At 37.1% G+C, this 24443-nt stretch overlaps 1 long non-coding RNA gene across 2 annotated transcripts; it reads left to right on the forward strand.

Moving 5' to 3' along the window:
* The first annotated feature begins 4822 nt into the window (after positions 1-4822).
* Positions 4823-20486, forward strand: LOC103092963 (uncharacterized). 2 transcript variants are annotated; one of them, XR_001625192.2, is made up of 3 exons: positions 4823-5476; positions 10396-10538; positions 20361-20486. It is a non-coding gene; the product is annotated as an uncharacterized LOC103092963 (long non-coding RNA). The 2 variants fall into 2 exon arrangements; XR_001625194.2 differs by lacking the exon at positions 4823-5476 and adding an exon at positions 9624-9858.
* The last annotated feature ends 3957 nt before the right edge of the window (positions 20487-24443 follow it).

Genomic DNA, 24443 nt, shown 5'->3' on the forward strand with positions numbered 1-24443 from the left:
AAAACAACATTGGAGATAAAGACACCAATGGGAGACTGCCCTGTTATCTTTAAGACCAGTAAATTGAGAGTATTTTCCAAGTCATCAAATAAGGATTCAGGAATAAGAAACAGGGAAGTAGGAAATTTAACCCTATTGGTACCATTGCAGTAAGAAAATGGAGAGGCTAGTACCCTATCTTTGGGATTTTTATTTATTTATTTATTTAAAAATTAATTTATTTAGTCAATTTAGAACATTATTCCTTGGTTACAATAATCACAATATTTCCCTCCCTCCCCTCCACCCACCCTTCCCACAGCCAACGCACAATTTCATTGGGTATTACTTGTGTCCCTGATCAGAACCTATTTCCATGTTGTTGGTGTTTGCATTAGGATGTTCATTTAGAGTCTACATCCCCAACCATATCCCCTTGACCCATGTATTCAAGCAGTTGTTTTTCTTTGGTGTTTTTACTCCCACAGTGTTTCCTCTGAATGTGGATAGTGGTTTTTCTCATAGATTCCTCCAAGTTATTCAGGATCACTGCATTGACGCTAATTGAGAAGTCCATTACATTCAATTGTACCACAGTGTATCAGTCTCTGTGTACAATGTTCTCCTGGTTCTGCTCCTCTTGCTCTGCATCACTTCCTGGAGGTTGTTCCAGTCTCCATGGAATTCCTCCACTTTATTATTCCTTTGAGCACAATAGTATTCCATCACCAACATATACCACAATTTGTTCAGCCATTCCCCAATTGAAGGGCATCCATCTTTGGGATTTTTAGCTTTGCCATGCTTGCATTCTGAAGAGGCTAAGGCCATACCAAGGGATCCAGTTTTTACTAGTCAACAGATTTGCGTTCAGGTCTCTACTAATTGAAGTCCAGTAATTCTTTCACTAAGCTACATTGCCTCATGGGAAGAATTATTTTTATGTTAAAGTTCTGCTCTGATTGTTTCATGCATAGAGATCTTACTCCAACTAGATTGTAAGTTCCTTGGGGACATAGACTTCTTGCTTTGGAATTCTATGTTGATCTTCATAATACAAGATGCTAGAAAAATAAAACAATCATTTACTAAGGTTTATTAATCCCTACTGTGTGAAGAACATAGTGGCCATGTGCTGTGTTTACAGAGTAGGTACTCTACAAATATTTGTTTGATTCAATCAGGCTAAGTAGTATTGTATAGAAAGGATGCAAGGTCAATTGTAGGGCAGTGCAGGAAAATGACAATTTAGCGTTTTGAACAATACAATAATGCTTTGTTGTGGCAGCAAAGTGCAGAATCCATTTAGAATATTAACTGATTTTCAAAATCCTATAAAGGAGTATGGTAGAAGATTATGAGTAGTATTATTTCATAAAACTGGTGAGTGGTGGGAAAAAATGAGTTCATAGAAAGCTTGGTAAAAGTCCCAATTAAGTCAGATAATCCTGAGAGTATTTCAGGTTAATACTAAGAGGACAACAAACAAGAAAGAAAAGTAGAAGAGATCTGTCATAATGGCACTAAAAACAAAGACAAAAAGAACAGCTGAACCAGACCATTAGACTATGAGTTCCTTGAAAGCTGGGACTGTTTTTTGCTTCTCTTTGTATCATCAGTGCTTAGTACAGTGCCTGGCATGTGGTAGGTTCCTAATACATGCTTATTGATTGATTGAATAACTGACCAAATTTAGACTGAAGAGGTCCATGATGGAGGGGAGAAAACATGGAAGATATTGATGAATTGCTTCCTTTGATCTTTAAAAGAGGATGGATTCTTATGGAAGATTTATGAGAAGATGTGAGCAAGAGGATGATGAGACAGATGAGTTGTTCTCTTTCTCACTGGAGGGAGGACACACATGGATGAGATCACAAAACCACTGAAGGATTGATATACATTGGTTATATAATTAAAACACTTAAGTCAGAGTTTAAAAAATGGAGATCTCATGACCTGAAACCTTGTTATGTCATTCAAGAAAGATCTTTCATTTGGAAAAAATGGTGAATCCTTTCCCTCCAAGTCAAACATTGGCCAGAAGCTTTTGACTTTCTAGAGGTCTTAAATAAAATTTCAAATCTCTTGACAACAATTTTCAAACAGCATACTTTTAAACAAATAATAAACAGAAAGAAATTGTTTAGATCCATGATTTAAAACAAATGGTATGTTTGTTTTAAGTTGATAATGCTGATTCTGTCTTTCACATAATATTTCCCTTCATAAAGATTTATTATTCTGATTGTACATTTCTTTGAACAGAAAGACAAAGGGCTCTAAGATGTACCTGATGGGCTTTGGAAACTGGCTTTGAGATCACTACTTCATAACAGTTCCCATTAGTTGGCCTCACAACTAGCTAAACATCCATATTATCGGAATCAGTGAAAATTTGTTCCATATCTGGTATTTAATATTTTATTATCCTATGCTCCATTGTGGCATGGAGGTAACACAGGGTTGTCAAAAAGGATGCCATCAGCCTATGAAAAGTGATCCATACTCTCTTCTCTTATATGACACCTCTCCATGTTACCCCATAATTCCTCCACAAGGGATCCGTTCATTATGATAAGTATCATCCTACAGACTTCTTGACATAAATGGATACTAATGTAGCCCCAAAGCTGTCCATGCATTGCTATATGACCAATCCTCCACCTTTTCAGGTTCTACATTTCTTTGATAATACCTTTTCTCATCCCTTCTTTTGTATAATTCTTCATTGATAGCATGTTGCCAATCCTCTCTCCACTGCATTTTGTGAGACCTGTGGTGGTTCATTGTTTGTAACCAGAGAGCATCAGGAGACTGGCCTTTGTTCCAGGAAGAATCTTAAAGTTATTTAAAGCACTGACCAATTTCCCAAATCCCTTTTCCATTCAACTGTGAGCCCAGTTTGTTGTCCAACTGCATCATCAGTATAGCTATACATACTCAACGAATGAGAAGATCTTACTGAGCCTTTACTATGTGCCAAGCACAGGAATACAGACACAAAAATAAAGACAGTCTTTGCCCTCTAGGTGCTTATCTAATAGATGGAAATAATGTAAATAGGCATATTTTGGAGATATTGTGTTTTCACTTTTAGCCCTCAGCAATAATTCAAAATCACAATAAAGCCAGCCACATATGCCTCATATGCTTTCTAGTTATGTGACCCTGGATAAGTCACTTAATCTCTGTGAGCCTTGCTTTTTCTCATCAGTAAATTGGGAATAATAATAGTACCTACCTTCACAGGATTGCTATAAGGATCAAATGAGACAACATATGGAATGGATTTTGCAAATCTTAAAACACTATATAAATGCTAGTTATGATTAGTATTTCTTCTTTTTAAAAAACTCCTCATGTTTCATCTTAAAATCAATACTGTATTTTTGTTCCAAGGCAGAAGCGTGGTAAGGGGAAGCAAGAGGGGTTAAATGACCTACCCAGAGTCACAGAACTAGGAAGTATCCGAGGCCAAATTTGAATTCAGGACCTCTATCTCTGGGCCTGGCTCTCAACCCTATAAGTCACCTTCCTGCTCCTATTATTATTATTATTATTGTTATTGTTATTGTTATTATTAAAAGCTAGCTTTTGAAATGGAGGACATGAGAGAATACAATAAAATAAATTATTGCTTCTTAAGATCTTTATGATTGACAGTTAACTTTGAGTCATGTTTACTAATATACTTTTCTGATTTACTCATTCAGAATTATATTAATAATTTAAAAACCCTATAAATACAACAAAAGCTTTGTTACGCCAAAGGCTTCTCTAGTGGAAATTTTCTGTTATTCTCTAGATGTGAATTAAAATTTCAATCTTGGCTTCTTTGTGCAATCTTTCTCAGCATTTTTCTTTGAATTGTTTATTTTCCTCCCTGCTCTTGCCCTAAAGTTCACTTCAGGACACTGGAAAGAGTTATTTACTAGCTAGAATCTCAGAGGTTTTCAGGGATCCCAGAGACTGTTGGATCATAGAACTAGAGATAGAATGAATTCAGACCTAAGCAACAATCTCCTTTACCATATCTCCGAGAAATAGCCATGTAGCTTTTTATTTGAAGACTTATGGATATAGACAGCTCAGTACCCCTTGAAGGTACCACTCCACTTTTTGACAGAGCAAATTCTTTCATTGAATCAAAACCTGCCTTTCTATAACTTTCATCTACAAGACGAGCAAAACAAGTTTGGCAAATCTAATCCCTCTTCCAAATGCCAGCCCTTCAAATATTTAGACAACTTTCACATCATCTTCTCATAGGTTTCTTTACTTCAAGTTGAAAACTCTCAGTTTCCTTCAACTGCTTCTCATCCCTAATGTTTTTTTCTAGATTACTTACCATCCTACTCACTTTCTTCTAGACCAATTCTATTTTATTAATGTAGTTCATAAAATGCAGCCTCCCTCAGCAATTCTCTGATGCTTTCTGTCTAGAGTAAATGTCTTTTCTCCCAGATAGGGATGTTGGAGATATACTTTTGCCAGACTCTCTTGTATTCATCTATACCAAGGGTTTTTAACCTGGGGTACTGTGAACTTAAAAAAATATTTTCTATTTCATTATTTCACCTTTCATCATTCAATATAGTTTCCATCATATGCCTATGCATTTTATTTTTATTTTTCTCCTTTTGTTTTCAAATCTGATTGTATTTTATTTTACTTATTATTTTATTTTAATTTTAAAATATTTTTCCATGTTTACATGATTAATTTTCTTTCCCTTTTACCTCCAAGAGCCAACAGGCAATTCTACTGGGTTGTACAAATGTTATTACTTGATACCTATTTCCATATTATTCATTTTTGGTATAGAGCTATCTTTTAAAGTCTAAGCCCCAAATCACATACATACCTATATATACATGCAATAAATGAGATAATGTGTTTTTCTTTTGCATTTCTACTCCCATAGTTCTTTTTCTCAATGTGGATAGCATCCTTTCCCATAATTCCTTCAGGTGTGTCCTGGCTTGTTGCATTGCTACTAATAGCAACGTCCATTACGTTCAATTGTTCCACAATGTTTTACTTTCTGTGTACAATGTTCTGGTTCTCATTTCTCTTGGCATCAATTCCTGGAGGTCATTCCAGTTCACATGGAATTCCTCCACTTTATTATTCCTTTGAGCACAATAGTATTCCATCACCAACAGATACCACAATTTGTTCAGCCATTCCCCAATCGATGGACACCCCCTCATTTTCCAATTTTTTGCCACCACAGTGTGTATGCCTATGTATTTTTTAAAAATGCATTTAAAAGCATTATTTTGCCTGAGAAGGAGTCCATAGGCTTCATCAGACAGCCAAAAGGATCTATGACAAAAAACAAACAAGAACCTCCATCGGAGCAAAGTGACAAAGTAGTTAAACTTGTTCTCTCTCTTCTGGTTGACTTTAGCCCCAATGAAAAAGCCTGGGAGGCAGGTGTGCATGCCTCTTGAGCTCAGAAAGCCTCAGATTTCCAGACGTGTCTCAACAGGTAAGAAACAGGGTTTCTCTAATTCCATTTGCTGTGTATTTCCATACAGTGGCTTCCCAAAACTAGTCAGTCCTCAATGGGATGTTCTACTGCTGTTGTTTTAAAAACACGAGACGGGTGGCGGAACTGAAGACTCCTTTTAGGAAAGGAAGGATTTTTGGAGAGAGTTAGGGAGAGTTTTCTGGCATTAAAAAAGGAGAGATCTCAGGGATGAGGGAATTGGACTGTATCACCAAAGAGTAGCATCCCTGGGATTTGATGTGAGAAAAAATATTTTCAGGTGGATAAGCTGGGAATGCAGCCTGGGGTCCTGCTAGCACACCCCTCTTTCTGGCCTGCTGTTAGGAAGTGCTAGGCATCTGAAGATTTCTCTCTCTTCTCTAACCTGTGAAAAATATTAGTCTGCCTTTGAAGAGAAGCAGTGTGGAAGGATAGAGAAACATGTTTCAACCTCAGGAAAGTTTCAGTTTACAGAATCTCATGATGATGATAAAAATAAGTTATTAGGAGAAACAGAGACTGCTGGTGGTGAGGGTCCAGAAAGCAAATACATAGCTCACTTTTATGTTTTAATAAATTGAGCAGGGCAGCTCCTGGAGTGGTTAGAGCACTAGTCTTTCAGTCACAACTACTTGGGTTCAAATTCCATCTCTGACACTTAGGAGCGGTGTGACTAGCAGCAAATCACTTAATCTCTCTTAGCTTGTTTCTTCACCTGAAAAAAAAGGGGGGATCTGAAAACCTAAAGCAGCCTTATTTCCTTTAGGGCTAGAAGGGATTTGGGAGTTCAGAGAATGTTGGAGCTGGAAATGGAAAGGGCCCTACATGCTATCTAATCCAACCTTTCCATTTTGTGGGTGAGGAGACTCAGACAAGTTAAATGACTTGCCCAGTCACAGCAAGAAGTTGGAGGCAAACCTGGAGTTGAATACTGACCGTTTGGCTTCAAATTCAATTCTCAGGGAAGCCTGCTGTACCACAAAGCTGTTGTCTCTGAAATGCAGATAGATGCTTTACAAACCAGAAATCTATAGAAATGCCAGTTAAATCTTTAAGGTTAATGATCCCCATTTCGTAACAACATTATAAAGGAGATAGAGAGTACAAGTGTTAGCATTCCCATTTTGGAGATGAGAAGACTGAGGCTTTTAGAAGTCCTGACTTATCCTGTTAAAAAGCAGCTACCATCAGTTGTGTGACCCTGGGCAAGTCACTTGATCCCCATTGCCCAGCCCTTACCACTCTTCTGCCTTGGAGCCAATACAGAGTGTTGACTCCAAGATAGAAGGTAAGGGTTAAAAAAAAAAGCAGCTACCAGATGTCAGAAGCAGCCTTTGAAAGCAGTTCTCCTGGCACCAGTCAGTGTTTTGTTCAAGTTCATTTCCATTGAATCAGGTTGACTATTAGATAAAGGGCTATGTGGAGATTGTTGTACTCCCTGAACGATGAATTTGGGCCCTTCTCCCATCTTTTACAACTTTTCTTTTCCCTCTCTTCCCCCTCTTCTACTTTCTTTTCTAAAAAATGTCCTGTTTTGCATCTGATGCTATGGAAGACATTGAATCCAGAAAATGTAAAACTTTATTTTCTGTATAATACTGTTTTTTTTTTTCATGTCTGAAGTTATACCTCCTCAATAACTGATAAGGAAGAGAGGAAGGAAACCAGCATTTGGTCAGCAGCACTTTACAAATATTTGTAAGCTCATTTGGTTCTAACAGCTACCTTGGGAAAAATAGGTGCTATTATCATCCCCATTTTATAGATGAGAAAACAGAGGCAAACAGCGGTTAAATGACTTGCCCACAGTCATACAGCTAGCAAGGATCTGAGGTCACATTTGAACTCAGGTCTTCTTGACCCCAGGTTCATCATTCTACCAACTGTACTATCTCCCACTTTCAAATAAGTAAGACCTGAATTCAAATCCTTGCTGTGCCCCTTATCACCTATGTGACCTCAGGCAAATTACAATCTCTCTGAGGCTCAGTTTCTATATCTGTAAAATGAGGGAGTTGTATTAGATGGCCTTGAAGGTCCCTTCCAACTCAAAAGCTGTGGAAGAATTCTACATGATTCTGCTCCAACTCTCTTATTTTAGGAATGAGAAAACTGAGATCTAGAGGGCTTAAATAACTGAGGGTCATGCAGGGTGAGTGGCTGGGGAGCAGGATTAGAATTTAGGTCCCTTGGCTTCCAAATTCTTTGCCCTTTTGATTTCAGCATTCTCCCCCAGGCAACTACATTCTTCAAGGGTGACAAAATATTCTTTTACCACTTATTTGGGGATAACAACTCAATTAGCCATTTTGTTCTTTCCCTCTCCAACCATGCATAGATCATTTTATTTGGCAGAGAAAATAAACAAAATAATTCAACAATCACTGCCTTCTCTGCATTGTCAATGAATGTCCCCCTGTTCACACCTGCACTTGGTATTCTGACTGTGTTTCTATTTCATTTTGAACCCAATTATGATGTTTTGTTCCCTCATATGAAAATGTGTAACAGACAGAAATGATCAAAGTCCTTTTATAGATTGCAGTGAGGACATAGTTTTGAAAACAATGTATGTTTTGCTCAAAAATATGTCAGTGGGTACATGTATGTTAGAGTCCAGACATTTTATCATATATTTAGCAACTGGGATGCTTTTTAAATTTATTTTATAGTTTGCAAAAATTTACTTTCAAGTATAAGACATGGAAAAAATTATGCTGATAATGTATTTAGAGCTTTGAAATGAAATTCTTTTGAAAGCTGGCATTGTTTGTTAAATTGCTTTTAAAATATACATACATATGTATATATATATATATTTGGGCATTTTGTTATGAAACTCAAATTGTGGTTTCGAATCAACTATAAAATTAAATCCATTTATTTACTGTAAAAAAGCTCTATTCTAAATTGGCTAATTTTAACATAATTTAGTCTTTTTTTCCCTTAGTTAATATCCTGAAAGAATCATAATTTTCCTATGGGTATCTGTCCCCTTTTCTTACCTGTTTAGACACTAGTCTGAACACATTAATAAACACATTTAATAATTGTTGTATGTTGCTTATGTAAGTAGAGCACTGCTTTTTTTTTTTTTAAACCCTCACCTTCCATCTTGGAATCAAAACTGTGTATTGGTTCCAAGACAGAAGAGCGGTAAGGGACTTGCTCAGGGTCACACAGCTAGGAAGTGTCTGGAGTTAGATTTGAACCTAGGACTTCCTGTCTCTAGTCCTGGCTCTCAATCCATTGAGCTACCCAGCTGCCCCCTAGAGCACTGCTTTTGAGGATACTAAGTGCCTCTTTTATGATGTGTTTTAAAAACGATGTAAATACACATGTAAACCACCTCCCCCACCCAAACCAGGAACCTCATCATCTTCATTCTCTATCCCCAACCTCCAAAATAGCTAAACCTCACTAGCCCCAGCTGATTCCCCCCATCCCAGATGGAACTAACACTGTTAGTACATAATGATTCCATGATTGTATATTCAACCTCGGTTACCTGCTTTTGCTTTAATCTTCTGTTCATAACTTTATAAAAATCTGAGAAACTCAGCAAGTTTTCTGGACATCTATGTGGGTTTCTTCAGATAATTCCCACTTTTCCATCCCATTGGAATGACTTCCTTTTGTAGCTTGAGAATTTCATTTGTGAAAGCTTCCTCTGTCTCGTGAGTTGACTTTTTCTATAGACTTTTGGTCCACTGGATCCTACTTATTTTTCCCTTCAGCCCCTTAAGTAAGTATTCTTAAAATCTAGGCCATCTCTTTAAAATATCAGACTGTGCCTCCACTTTTTCTCCTCTATCACAAACTCTAAGAGGTAGTGTTTACTTCACCCTAAAGGTCCCATCTATCAGTTTCTCCCTGCTAGTTAAATTAAAATTATTATACTGAAGCTTCTCTTTGGTAAAATGGGGATAATCACAGAAGATATCTCAAGATTGTTGTGAATTGTCAACGAGTGAACATTTGGAAGGGATGGAAAACCCTAAAGTGATGTGTCAGATATTAATAAAAAGAGATAGAGGACCAGTCCAATTATTTAGTGAATCTGGGTAGTGTCTATAGACAACCCAAGTAATTCAAGGTTTGGGACTTCAATTATCTGACTTATTAAAACTGTGTAGAGAAATGGAATATATTTTCATCGAAGACAAAGTTGCCAGCAGAAAGTGCGGTTTCTTATTCTGCCACAGGGACAAAAGTTCCAGCCACATAGTTCTGATCAAATAGCATTAAATCTACTGAGACATTGAAAGGGAATTGAGAGTCCAACATCCTGTAGCCATGAGCTATCTGTGTTGTCAAGGTAACCACATCCTTAGTATTCTTGGTAACAGGATCTTTCCAATGGAGCAGCAGACACACCACAGGTATCAGCCCAGCAGCCACCTGCCACTGTCTCAAACAGTTCCTTGATACTATTCTTAGGGGACTATGGCAGTGTTTGGGATTTTTTTAAAGGAAAAAGCACCATGTTCATTTCTGTGAAAGTGCCAGGCAGGTTGTGGAAATCCTGTTTTATATCCTTAAACCTGGATGGGGAGCAGGGGGGAGATGGCTTGTAATTGGGAGCTATTTCAAACAGGCTCCTGGGTTCCTTATTAAAAGGTCTATCGACAGAGTAGTGATTGAACCTTGCAGACGAGAGTTCCTGGCTCCTGAAATAACCACTGTGTGGGACATGGGGTGCCCACGTGGCCATCTTACAACTGCAGGCTGCAGCGTCAGGGGTGAAAAATCTGACTCAGTTGGGACCATATTTTGGAGCCCAAAGGGCTTTCTGGGAAAACAAGGTGGGAATAGAGAATCATGAATAAAACATCAGGGACTACTGCTTCTGCAGGAAGCCATTGGGAAATCTTTGCACCTTTTTTCATTCTTTCTGACCTTTTTTTTTTCTACCACAGACCCGTATTACTGAGGGTGTGAATATCTCTTCTGCCTTGCTGCTCCCCCCAAAATGGAACTGTGATTGGGGACAGGAGGCCCAGTAAATGGAATTGATGGGAAACACCTGGAGAAAGAATTACTGATTGCTAATCTTGTATAGGTGAGGAGGAAATCGATTCAGAAGGAACAACTTTGGGTTTTATCATATAAATAAAAACCGTGGGGGCTATGAATGTCAGAACAGTTGGCCTTGAACCCTTCCCAGACCATAAGGGGCTGGAGGCTGTGCCATATATCATTCAAAAAAAGCCATTTCCTTTCAATTTTGTAATATGGTCTAGAGGATTTGACTGATGACCTAGATTTCAGGAGGAATGAATGATCTCCACAGCTCAGGTGAGACACAGATGCTATAAATCAGGAAAGGATGCAGTAAAAGGTTCTTTTTGCCTTGACATAGACTTGATCCCTAATTAAAATAAAAAAAAAAACCCAAGGTAAATATTTTTAACTGCTATCCATTTCTGAGAATTTTGTCAAAAGAAAATGTTTTTGTTTGCAACCCATTCATTGATACCAAGTCTTTCTACTGATACCTCACAGATTTTCTATGTGCTGTCTACTTCTTGGAGAAGAGATGTGGGCTTTTCTCCATTTTTTCAAGAGATGGTCTCCTCTGTCCTTTGGATTAAAAAAATCATTGCATGCATAGCCAAGACAAGTATTAGTAAGCATTTGCTATGTGACAGGCACTTTGCTAAGGGATAGGAATAGAAATAAAAGCAGAAAGAAAGGCAATTGCTGCCCTTAAGGAGCTTCTGTTCTAATGGGAGATCATAATACATAAAAGAGAGGGAGAAGTTGTAGGGTGAAGAGAGAAAGTAACAGATAGGAGGCAAGGTGGAGAAAGTCTACCAAGGCAGAGAATGAAGACTTGGCTTGCCTGGGCATTTTCCTTAAAATGGAAGTTCTGGAGAAATCAAGCCATCATACATAGGAAGGGGCTCTAGGGGCAGAGTGAACTGCCAGGGTGAGAAGGCTGCAGGGGCATAGTGGAATTCCTTCTCACTGTTTTCTGAAGAGCTGCTTCTTTTTCTTCTTGTAAAGAATCCCTCAAGAGTAAGTTATACTTTAGAGCTAAGATCTGCTCTGGAGGATGCCAGCCATGCCATGCTGTTTCTTCCCTCTACTGAAATAAATGAATTCTCAGTCTTTTGAAACTTAAGGTGAGAATGCTACTGACTAATGGCCAGATTTCTAGCAATGGTCTCCTTTTGGGAAGAGCCAGCTTTTTTTTTTTTTTTGGTTCCTCTAAACCCTGTCTGGAATTCAAATTCTCTATTAAAAGTAGGCAACAATTGCCTTTGATCTTGGAGGAGAATAGTGGAGGTTGCGTGGAGATTTCTTCCATTAGATGAAACAAATTGTAAATATCTTGAGGATAAAATTGTCAAGTTAAAAAATAAAACTAATCCCTGATATGAATATTGGAGAGGAAGTCTAGTATAGTATTGCATATTCTTTCCTCAAACATAATTGGTTTTAAAGTCTTTTTTTTTTTAAACCCTTACCTCCCATCTTGGAGTCAATACTGTGTATTGGCTCCAAGGCAGAAGAGTGGTAAGGGCTAGGCAATGGGGGTTAAGTGACTTGCCCAGGGTCACACAACTGGGAAGTGTCTGAGGCCAGATTTGAACCTAGGACCTCCCATCTCTAGGCATGGCTCTCAATCCACTGAGACACCCAGGTGCCCCCTTAAAGTCTTCTCTTCCTCCCCCCCCAAATAACAAGCATGTCTTTTCATCTCACCTATCTTCACTGGAAAAAAAACAACAACAAAAAATCAAAATTCTTGTAACAAAAAAAGCCCAATCAAGGAAAAAAAAAGAAAAGAATCCCCTTCCCCGCAATGGCCATGTCTTATGGTGTATGTCTTATTCTACATCTTGCATTCATCCCTTCTCTATCAGGAGATACCATTATCTCCTAATATACCATATATTCTCCTGAATGTTCCAGAATCATGGTTGGTCATGGTTTTGATCAGCTACTAAGACTTTCACAGTTGAAGATAACTTTTTTTTTTCATATTCCTAAGCCTAAAGTCAGGTGCCTTTATATAGCAGATGTTTATCCAGGGGATTTAAAAAAAAGTCTGAATTGCTAGTTATAGTATAAGAGGCAGCATGGGTGAAATGGAAAGAATGCTGGATTTGGAGTCAGAGAATATGGGATGGAATCATGGTTCTCCTTATTATCTGAATAACCTTGAGTAATGCATTTAACTTTTCTGGCCTCAGTTTTGTCATCTATAAATTGTAGAAGTTGAACCAAATGACCTCTCAGAGACTGCAGTTATATAGGAAAGAGTCCTGTACTTGTTCCTTAAAGACCTCACTTACAATCCTGACCACAGGATCCTAGATAAGTCACATCACCTTTGCTAAGTCTTAGCTTTATCTAAAAAATGGACATTTTTTATATTTATATATTTATATAAAATTTTATATATATACATTTTTATATATATGATGTGTTATATATTTATATGTAGATAAATGTTAAATTTTATGTATTTATACTTATAGAAAATTTATATATTTCTATAAATTTTATATTTGTATTTATGTAAATTTTTATATACTTGTATTTACATAAATTTGTATATGTTTGTATTTATATACACATATATTGGTATTTATATACATATATATTGGTTTTTACATGCATATAAATAGATATTTACATGTATATATAGGTATTTATATATATATTTATATATAGGTATTTGTATACATTTTATATATTTGTATTTATAGAAATTTTATATATTTGTATTTATATAAAATTTATATGATTTGTATTATATAAAATTTAATATATTGGTATTTACATAAATTTATATATATAATTGTATTTACATATATTTATTTATATTTATTTTGCTTAGGACTTATATTGCTCAGGGTCATTTTATGGAATTAGTTTGATTCGGATGAGGTGATGTGTGCAAAGCACATCTTAAGCTTTAAAAATCCATAGGGGTAGCTAGGTAGCACAGTGGCTAGAATGCCAGACTTGTAGTTCAGAGACTTGGGCTCAAATTTGCCCTCAGACCCTTCCTATCCTTGTGACCCTGGGCAAGTCACTTAATCCTGGCAGAAGGTAGGGTTTAAAGATTTATTTAGTTAGTTATTTTACATTTATTCTCCTTTGTGCAGCCTTACATTCTATTCCAAGTCGTAGGATCAGCTACCATCTTTAAATCCTGAGCCCTCTGTGAGCAGTTCGAACAGCTCTGGAATGTGGGAGATGGCACGGATACAACGCGGGGAAGAAAACAGAGCGATAGGGAGTTGGTGCAGCTGGTCATCGTTACCAGGGGCGAGCGTAAAAAAAGCAACAGGAAGCAGAGAGTAGTTGTGGCTTTTTTTTTTTTTAAGTTTGTTTGCTAGACCACAGAAACCATCTGGCTAGAGGACTTTTTAATTGAAACCCTGGAGCAGGCAGGCTTTTGGTGAGCGCCTCGTTTTGATCATCTCTATCTGGGAGATCTGTGCAATTGCTAACCTCTGCCCTTCTCCCTGTTAGCAAGGGGGTTCTCGCTAATAAAACTCCTTTTTATCACTGCCTGGATCTTGCTGCATTTTCATAGAAAGCATAAAATACAATAATTTATGTACCATTAAACAAATGATGAAGGGGAAGGCATTCAGGGTGGCAGATTCTTATCTTGGACCCTCTTTTCAGGTTTCTAGTATTTTTTCAGTGAGCAATTGGGCTTAACCTTTTACAGTTCATCTGGAGTGAACCTTCTTCCTCTCAAGCTGATGAGGTAATGAAGGAAGTGGCAGTAAAGGGAAGACTGCTATTTGTTATTGTTCCTGTAGATTTATACATTTGGAGGACTCTTCCCCGTTATGTCAACATAATGGTCCACCATGATGAGGGAAAAAACATACATTTCAAGAGCATTTTTCAAAACCTGGAGGTACAAAAGATTTCCCAGAAGGTATGCTGAAGTTCTTAGGATGAATTTCAGGTCTTCTCAAGGAGGGCATTTATGAAATCAGATTGTTGAAATAGTAACTTTTTTTTTGAAAAAAAAAATTTAATTAATTAATTTAGAATATTTTTCCATGGTTACAAGATTCATGTTCTTTCCCTCCCTTCCCCCCCCCCCCCAGCCAACGAGCAACTCCACTGGGTTTTACACATGTCATTGATCAAGACTTATGAAATAGTAATATTTTCAAAATAAGTTTTGTTGATCTCTTTTATTTGTTTTGTTTCTGGATCACCAAAATTTGTCCCAGTTTCCTCCCCTTAACTCCTTCCAGAGACAGCTATCCCACAAAACAGGGTGTTTTCAAAAGATAAAAAGAGGGGGGAAATCAGCATATCTAATCAATACATCAAAAAAATCTGAAGATATATATATGTATATATATCTTCCAGAATCTTCCTGATTCTGGAAGAAGCACTCTATCCACTATGCCACCTAGCTGCTTGGTGTTGGTGATACAAAGATGAAAAAAAATACAGAAGATAAATTCAAGGGCAAGGGTTGCTTTTATTCTTTAAAAACAGCAACAACTTTTGTTTATTTTTTAGAGCTGTAGACTGATTATGGGCTTGATTAGAAAATATATATATATATACAACATAGAGCACTTTTGGTCCTTCTGCTTTTGTAAAGTGGTAGAAGTGGAAGTACCTTCTTTTATCTCTTCTTTTGAACCATACTTATTCTTTATAATTTTCAGTCCCAAATATTATTGCTTAAAGGGAAGTATAATCAGCAATAGAAGAAGGAAGTTGGACTAGGTCAATCAGTCAAATTTTTATTAAGCACTCATTCAGGCCAGGTTTTCATTGTTTTGTTTAGTTGTTTCAGTCATGTCTGATTTTTCAGGATCCCACTTGGGGTTTTCTTGGCCAAGATACTTGGCGTTTCCTTCTCCATCTCATTTTAAAGATGAGAAACTGCTAAGTGACATGCCCAGGGTCACACAGCTCGGAAGTATCTTGAAGCCAGATTTGAACTCGGGGAGATGAATCTTCCTGATTCTGGAAGAAGCACTCTATCCACTATGCCACCTAGCTGCTTGGTGTTGGTGATACAAAGATGAAAAAAAATACAGAAGATAAATTCAAGGGCAAGGGTTGCTTTTATTCTTTAAAAACAGCAACAACTTTTGTTTATTTTTTAGAGCTGTAGACTGATTATAGGCTTGATTAGAAAATTAAAATAGAATAGTCCTTGCCTCCAAGGAGTTTATAATCTAGTTAGAGCAAAAGAAACACTGAAAAGTGTCTTGGGCAAAGTTATAAACAGAATATAGAGCTATATAAGATAACATATAAACAAAAATACATAAGTAGTGAGGGGGCATAGATTAAAGGAGGTATCGGTAGGCTTAATCAGAGATTTCTTGACTTTGCAAAGTATAGTTCAAAGAAATAAAAAAAAAATCTCCAGCTTTCATAAGAAATACTTTTCAGTTTATCTATACAAATTTGTAATTATGAAAATCAGAGGACCTCTTTTTATCATGTAGTTGTTTGCTGCAGAAATATTTGGTCTTCTATAACTCATGATATTGTTGTTAATTGTAACTCTTGTGTATGTATCAATGAACTATGGCCCCCGAACCTGATCTATGGAATTATCTTCCCATAGTCATTAAAGATGGTTTCATTTTTGTTTCTGGATTCTCAGTGCTTGGCAAGATTCCTGGTGCACAGATTTCTCAGTCACCTACTACTGAGACTGATTAGTCCTGATGCTCTTGTATCATTTTGTTTTTCATGGTAGGTTCTGCTGTCCTAAAATGTGCATAGAAGGTGAGCATTTAATGATAAAACTGTTGTGGACTGCATGAATCTGTGTGGAATTCTGGGGAGTCTCCAATTCAGTAAATATTAGAAATGCCCCAAATTCAAGTGACTTGCCACTGTAAACATTTGGTGATGCTATTTCTCTGCTGTGACCTTTTAGACTTTAGTTACCCTACAAATTCTTAACTGAGAGACTATATTCCATCAGCACTTTCTTGACAGTTTTTTCTTTTTTTAAAGTTTCTAATCAAGTTTTGATTTTAAGAGGAAAAAATGGCTAATAGGAGCTTAATAGTTCCTTGTTGAATTGAATTTTCTTTAAAGTACTTTCTAGCTCATGTGTTCCAATGATTTTTTTTGGGGGGTATTTAAATGGCATGGCATGATCTCTAGTGCAATATCTGGAATTATCTGATAACATGGCCAACTAGGGAGAAAATAATGCTTTTGTGAGCCAGAGAATCGTGTAAGTGACTTTTACATCAGTCAGAATATTACATAATTTTGGTTTACAAAATGTGGTCTGGAAACCTTTTATGGGTCCCTGAAGTAAAAACTATTTCATAGGGGGCAGCTAGGGGGCTCAGTGGATTGAAAGTGAGGCTCAGAGATGGGAGGTTCTAGGTTCAAATTTGGCCTCAAACACCTCCTAGCTGTGTAACCCTGCATGAGTCACCTAACCCCCATTGCCTAGCCCATACTACTCTTCTGCCTTGGAACAAACACACAGTATTGACATAAGGGTTTTAAACTCATTTAATAATAATTCTAATTCATAATTAAGTTCTAATACATTAAATATAAATAAATATGATCCACATAAGCAAGCCAATTTGGGGAAACAGTCTCAGTAACTTTAAAAAAATGTATAAAGGGGTCTTGAGACTAAAATTTTTTTGAGAACTACTGTTATAGAGTTTCATTGGGTTTCAAATTCTGTTTCTCTGACAGTTACCTCAGTATTCTTACCTTTAAAATGCACACTCTGTTATCTAATTCAATCCCTTTAACCCATCTAAAGTTCCAAATCATTAACAGCCTTTGATTTTTTTAATGTTGTCGCATTAAAGGATGGGGTTTTCCATTAATTGCATGGTACTATTGCTGTTTCTGACCCATGATTTAAAAAATAACTAATGGATAGTTAATAATCCACATTACAACTGTTTTTATAACATGTTATTTACCTTTTTCCTAGTTTGGGGGTTCAATTGTTTTTATGACATACTATTAACATTTGTCCAGTTTTGGGGTGCTACGTGATGCTCTAACAAGGGTAGAGCCATGATCCATTTGCAATGAGATTATTCAGATGAAAGCCAGGTCTAAGTTTATACTGAGGGTTCTAGCCCAAAGGCATAGCGATCCTTAACTTAAAATTTAACAAGAGGGACTCTAAAGACCACGAATTAAGTCAGCGCCATGTTATCTTAGAAGGGAGCTGGGCAGGAAGTGATGACAACTATCATTAGGCAGCCCTCTCCAGATCTGTAGAGTGGAAACCAGGATCCAAGCAAAAATATCCACCACAGGAGTGATAGCTGCACTGGGCTAAAGGATGTGGGCTTTGCCATTGTCGATGGTGCCCCATTTGCATCCCCTGTCTGAACAGGATGCACGATCAGGGATATATCTCTTTGTATCTTTCTTGCTCTTCAGCCTCTAGACAGTTGAAAAGAAACTATGAACGTGTCGCCCTCCATGATGTTATCCTATGTGATATGGGGAGGGGTTGGGACACTAGTGGATGGGTTCTTTTATGTAGAAATGAAGAAAAGTTAATTAAACATAAGGGAGATCTGTAATTTCATTTAGAAATATTTTCTTTTTCTTTAAATATGGAAATGCTTGTTTGGATTTGTAAACATTTGGAATAATAATAAAAAAGAAAATTAAAAAGAAAAGAGGCAGGCCAGTGCCTGAAAACAAACAGAGCTTTTAAGGGAAAAGAAACCAGAGTCCCCTGGGGAGTTTCTATGGGGATTTTCTCAGGAGGAGTCTTCCTGCCTGAACAATTCTGCATTGTTTCTGAACTACCCTGAATTGTTCATATCGCCGTTCATTATTTACTATAAGAAGAAGCTTGACATAATAAATACATTCTATACTGGAAATCAGGAGGATCTGGGTTCAAATCTTACCTCTAACATTTACTAGTTGTGTGACAGGATAAATCACTCTGAACCTTTGTTTCTTCACCTATCAAAAAAGAGAGAATTTTAAAAAATGAGACAGTTTTGGACATAGCTAATGTGAGCATTTGTTTCTCTTGGATTAGTATATTTATTATAATTTATGCATTTAAAACAAATCATATTATGTTATATATTGTATTATGTTTTATATATATGTACATATATATAAATGAATGGTAACAAAAAAAGAGCAAATAAATAGCTATAGGACCTCCCCCTAGGTCTGAGGTTCTTTACCTTTCTTTACCTTTTTTCACTAAAAGATAGAAAAAGTGAAGAAAGACAAGATTAGGCACATACTTTTCCTGATAAAGTAAACAAGACTTTCAAGAAAGCAATGAAAAGTAAGGAAGAGTTAGTGGCCTGGCATGAAGGAATTTCCTGGCTTTCTCTTTCTTCCCAACTCAAGCAAGGCAGCGAATGACCATTTGACACACTGTGACTAAGGGAATGAGTTCTCAGGAGATTAGGCAATCAGATTTGTGCAACCTACCATGGTGAAAAGAGCACTGGACTTGGAGTAGTTCTGCCATGGAGACTTCCTAATTATGGACAAATAATTCTTTGCATACTCAGCTTCTTCATCTCCAACATAGGGACACTATCTGCTCATGGAGTTGTGAAGAAAATATTATTTAAATATAGAATTTTAGAATTGTCAGCTATTTTAAAAAATTAGTTCTTATTTTAAACTATTTGCATAGTGGACAGAGGTGATCTTAGAGCTAGGTAGCCCTGGGTTCAAGTCTCACTTCTGAGAGGTATTGACTGTGTGATCCTGTGATCCCTTTCAGTGTTTCATGCAATTCTATGCAAATATAAATACCAGTCTTCACTGGTACAGGAAGTTTTTTCACTTAGGAAGAGTTCTGTATATCAATGAAATTACAGATCTGGTTCAATAAAAAAATTAAAACATTTTTGAAGGACAAAAATAGAATATGGTATTATATTGCCTTAACCATTTGTCCTAATAGGAAGGAGAAGAAAATAAAAATATAGTATTATTATGTGCCTGGCATTGTGCTAAGCACTTTCCCTTCTTTCCTCCCATTTAATACTCATAATTAAGATGAGATTAAATTAAGTCAATATTTCAGATAACTCTGGATATTGTTCTTTCTCCACACCAAGTCCTACTCTGATACTTCATAGTGTTGCAGAGGTGACCTTGAGATCTATCTGAAAGGCAGGTGCTTTTATGATCCCTATTTTTATAGTTGAGGAAACAGAGGCAAATAGATCATTTGCTCCGGGTCACATAGTATCCAAATCTTGATTTGAACTCAGGTCTTCCTGATTCCAGACATGGAATTCTATCCACTATGACTTCCATCGCCTCTAATAATAGTTCTTTTTTTTTTTCAAATGCTAATGTGTGCAATGAAAAAAATCAGTTGAAGGAATATTTAAAGATTTTACAATGACTGGTGAAGGGTGAAGAATCATACTCAAATATACAAATGAATCTGTGATTCTGAGTTCCCTCAATGATGCAAATCAGTACATGACCTCCTAAAAATTGGTCTTGGGGAGCTACTTACCATGTTGGAGTCCTTCCTCAAATTCTCCATATACCAAGAGGGTACCAAGAGTTTCTCTGGCTGTTCCCCCCCCCCCCCCCTTTCATCCCTCAGTCTTCTAACATGATTGGTCCATCTTCTCTTTTTGTCATTCAGCTCCTCAGTGCTATCCTTTACTCATGTTCTTCAGAGCTCCTCTTTGGTTATACTGTATGTTGCTGTCTGTGCACACTCACCACATACTTCTTCACTGCCTTCTATGAGGTGCTCACTTTGGGTTCTTTAGGGGTAGTGTTGTGTCCTATGAAATACTTCTTGTTGCTTTAGGACATCTATTGTGTCAACCCTTTTCATTACCTTGCTAAGACACGTTAACATGATGTGACCCATCCTTCTAATTAGCTTTTCTTGCTCTGTTTATAGAAAGAAGATCAAGATTGATATATAACGATATAATAAATGCCCTTTGCAAAGCATCTACTCAGTAATTGGTCAAGGATCCATTAAGGTGACCAACAATCAAATTAAAACTGGTTGACAATCTAAAAACTGTATCATTCTTAGCATCCTCTGCCTCCTTTTGCTGTCACTGAAGAAATGGGAGGGGGCCACTGAGAAGGAATTTTTTGTTTCGATCTTCATGAGTCATCATGGCCAGATTAAAAAAAAACCCCAACAAAGTGGTGAGCCTACTGGTTTTGTATCTCTCAATGGTTAGCTAGGCTGGTTCTAGGAAAAAAGACTTTAGTCTGTTTCCTGGTAATACATGAAATCTTTTCTTAATAGTCCTTGTTACAGTTAAAATTTTTTTTCACATTGAACTGTTTTAATGGTCTCAAAATTCTGTGATAGATTTTTGATCAAGTTGTTTACATTAAAAAATTAGTGATTTTAAAAACTAGTAACTTAAAACTGCCATAAAACAAATGGTCCACAAAAATATTCCACTGGCATTGCTTTTTGGAGATCTCAAGGTCATTTTTATACCACTCTGAAGTATCAGAGTGGGACTTTGTATGAAGGAGAGTAATGCCCAGAGTTTATCTGAAATCATCTAAAAGTTTCCTTTTTGGACTAGACTGGAGAGCAGAAATCTCACCCAAGTATCTCTTTTCTTTTGAGCTTAATTATATCATTTCACTGAAGTTAGAAATACAGGCAAAATGACCTTTCCTGATGAGTTAGAATTAAAATAATGTCTAACATTCTTTTCCTTTTTACTGTTGATTGATTGATGAAGCAAGCTGCATTTTTCTAAAAATAAAGGGTTTTGGATAAAATTTGCTTATGTACTTATGCCAAAGGCACCTTTATTAAAAGGTGCTCTTCAAAGGAAACAGGTTACTTTAGTCAACCCATAAAAGTGGTTGACATTGTTCATTAGTCATGAAATCACCCACATTAAATGCTTAAGGTAATCCAAACCAACAAGTATTTATTATACATCCATTATCTGCAAAAGAGTAGTAGATGCTGGAGCCATCAAAGCAAAAATAAAAGCTAGACCTCCCTTCAAGGAGCTTAAGTTCAAATGTGGTCTCAGATACTAGTCATGTGACCTGGTTAAGCCACCTTAGTTTCCTCATCTATAAAATGAGCTAGAGAAGGAAATGGCAAAGGACTCCAATATCTTTGCCTAGAAAACTTCCAAAAGTCAGAGTTGACTGAAAACAACCCTTGTCACCACCACCTCATATTATAGATGAGGAAACTGAGGCCAGAGAGATTGTGATTTACTATTGTGAAAGAAGAGTGGGAGAGTCTCAGAAGCAGAAGTCCCCCAACACAGAAGTCCTCCAATGCAGAAGAAGTGCCACACAGAAGAATCCAATGCAGAGACACTAATGCATAGACCCTCCCTCAGCAAGAGGGAGCACAGCAGAAGTGGAAGAAGATCCCCAGAATGCTCTCCGCTGGCTTTTATAAGCAGCTTTTCCCATATCACTTTTTGTCTCTCAGGCTCCTCCTTGCTTTCACTGTGGGGTAGTCTATCACATCTCAGGAACCAATCAAAGTCTCTCAACTTGCCTAGCATTGCCCAGGAGTCAGTGTCTCTGGGATCTACCTCCTGCCCTCTGAGAGTGTGAACTCTTATCAAAAGGATTCACAAGTTCCTGAATGATTAAGTTAAAAGGGTGGAGCACTCCAAGTATTTGAGTTAATATAAACAAATTTCCTTTCACAATCCTCTCTGTGGTTCTGTTGGGAGACAAGCATGTTGAAATCTCCCAGATTTACATGCCTAGTCTCCCCAATGAATCATTTCACATAACCAACTTGTACCAAAGAGGAAGAGTGTAAAACCAGTGAGTGGTGGGTGCATTGACAAAAGCCAATTTGGGGGCAATCCCCTTTGGCATAAGAGTTTACATTCAAAACAAATGTGTTCAATGCCCTTCAGTTTGATTCAGTACATTTCAAAGTTCATTCTGGATCTTCTGATGCAGTGTATGGTTTCCACAAGTTTCTTTATGGTGCCTTCTTTTAAAGAGTTCACTTTCTGGATTTGGAGAGTTAGTGAGCTTCTTTTCTGGAAATTTCTCTCAAAAATTTTTTAAATCTTAGATTTTATGAAAATTATAATATATGTATGTATAATATACCTTCTCATTTTAAAACTATGTGAGTTCTGCAGTCATCGAGCTATTAAAATGTTACTCTCAGGTGACTATGAACGGGAACTGAATCTATGATTTCACTGGTCCAGAGAAGTCTCTCAAAAAGAAATTCTCTCTCCCACTGCTAGGAAATGCCTTCTTTGCAACTTATGGTCTCAGAAAGTGGCTTAGGGCAGGTTGAGAAGTTAAGTGATTTGCCTAGAGTCATGTAGTCAATATGTTAGAGGTGGGATGTGTGATAAAGGATGAAAGGTTTGCAAAAACAGAGAGATGCAAACCTCAGAGAATGATTGACAGGAGCATGTGACTAAGGGTCACATGGGAGCCTGAGGCTTGAGATCTGGGAAAATTCTATGCCCAATGGTGCTTCATCTCAGAATCTTTTCTCATGGAAGGACCTAAGGCTTGAAGAAGATTTTTCTCCTGAGACCAGCAGAGGAAATAGGTTTTTGGATCTAGCTGCTGGCAGCATCAGCATGGACCTGCTTGGATATCAACTCACTGAAGATCCTGGCCCATTTTGATTAGATTCCTGGTGTGAGACCTGAATGTTCAAAGTTAATGCTTAGCTTAATAAGATAGTTTAGTTAGTTTAGATATTAGCTTTTAAGTTAAGTATAAGTATAGTTTACTCCTAAAATCCCCGTTCCTTCCTACCCTTCCAACCAATAAATTTGAATTTATTTATTTGTTCCCTCTTGTTCTTTCGTCACCCCAAATCCCATCATAACAGATGTGAATTCAGGTCTTTATATGTGCCATACTGCTTCTTATTTATATTGTTAAATAAATACACATATACACACGTATGCTTACTGTAAAACAGCTATGGCTATAATATTTCTTTTTCTGGTCAGAACCATTGGTATGATAAAGTCCTAATATGGAAATTCCTTCTACTCTTTACTGATATAAAAGGCAAGTCCTTTATACCTTTTGGTTTTGGAGAATTATCTGCCTATGATTTTATTAGTGTGGTGGAACTCTCACTATGGAAGTTCATTTTGTTCTTTGTTGATGCTGAAGATGAGTCCATTGTAATTTATTTATTTAAAAGCCCTTATCTGCTGTCTTAGTATTAATTCCAAGGGTGGAGCACTCCAAGTATTTGATTAAGTTAATATAAAAAAATTCCCTTTCGGGGGCATATGGGTGACTCGGTGGATTGAGAGCCAGGCCAAGAGATGGGAGGTCCTAGGTTCAAATCTGGCCTCAGACACTTCCCAGCTGTGTGACCCTGGGCAAGTCACTTGACCCCCATTGCCTAACCCTTACCACTCTTCTGTCTTGGAGCCAATACACAGTATTGACTCCAAGACGGAAGGTAAGGGTTTTTTTTTTTTTAAATTCCCTTTCACAATTACTTCACAGTATTAATTCTAAGACAGAAGAGCAACAAGGTCTAGGCAATTAGGGTTAGGCAACTTTCCCAGGGTTACACAGCTAAGAAATGTCTAATGCCAGATTTGAACTTAAGTTCTCCTCCCAACTCTAAGCCTGGTGCTCTATCCACTGTGCTATCTAGCTGCCCCAAGTCCTCTGCGATTTAAATGGTTTGCCTTGAGGACTTTCCAGAAGCAGGACTTGAACCCGAGACTTCCTGACTCCTATGCCACAATCCTCTATCTGCTGCCTCTCTTGACTGTTGCTACTTGTCCATTTATACTTTTTTCCTCTCCCAATGTATAAGTTCATTCTATAAAAGAGGAAATGGAGAATCATGTAAATATCAGGATCTTATCTGATATTCTTGATAAGCCATTAATATCTGGGTTCTTGACCATATTATTAGAACTTGAGGCTAGTCCTCTGGAATTGCATTTCTTTATATTGAAAGTTGTGCTGCTCATGGTCAGTTGTAGCAATTACTTGAGAGCAATTACTTGTA

Source organism: Monodelphis domestica, chromosome 5 (genome assembly GCF_027887165.1).
Source record: "Monodelphis domestica isolate mMonDom1 chromosome 5, mMonDom1.pri, whole genome shotgun sequence".
NCBI lineage: Eukaryota > Metazoa > Chordata > Mammalia > Didelphimorphia > Didelphidae > Monodelphis > Monodelphis domestica.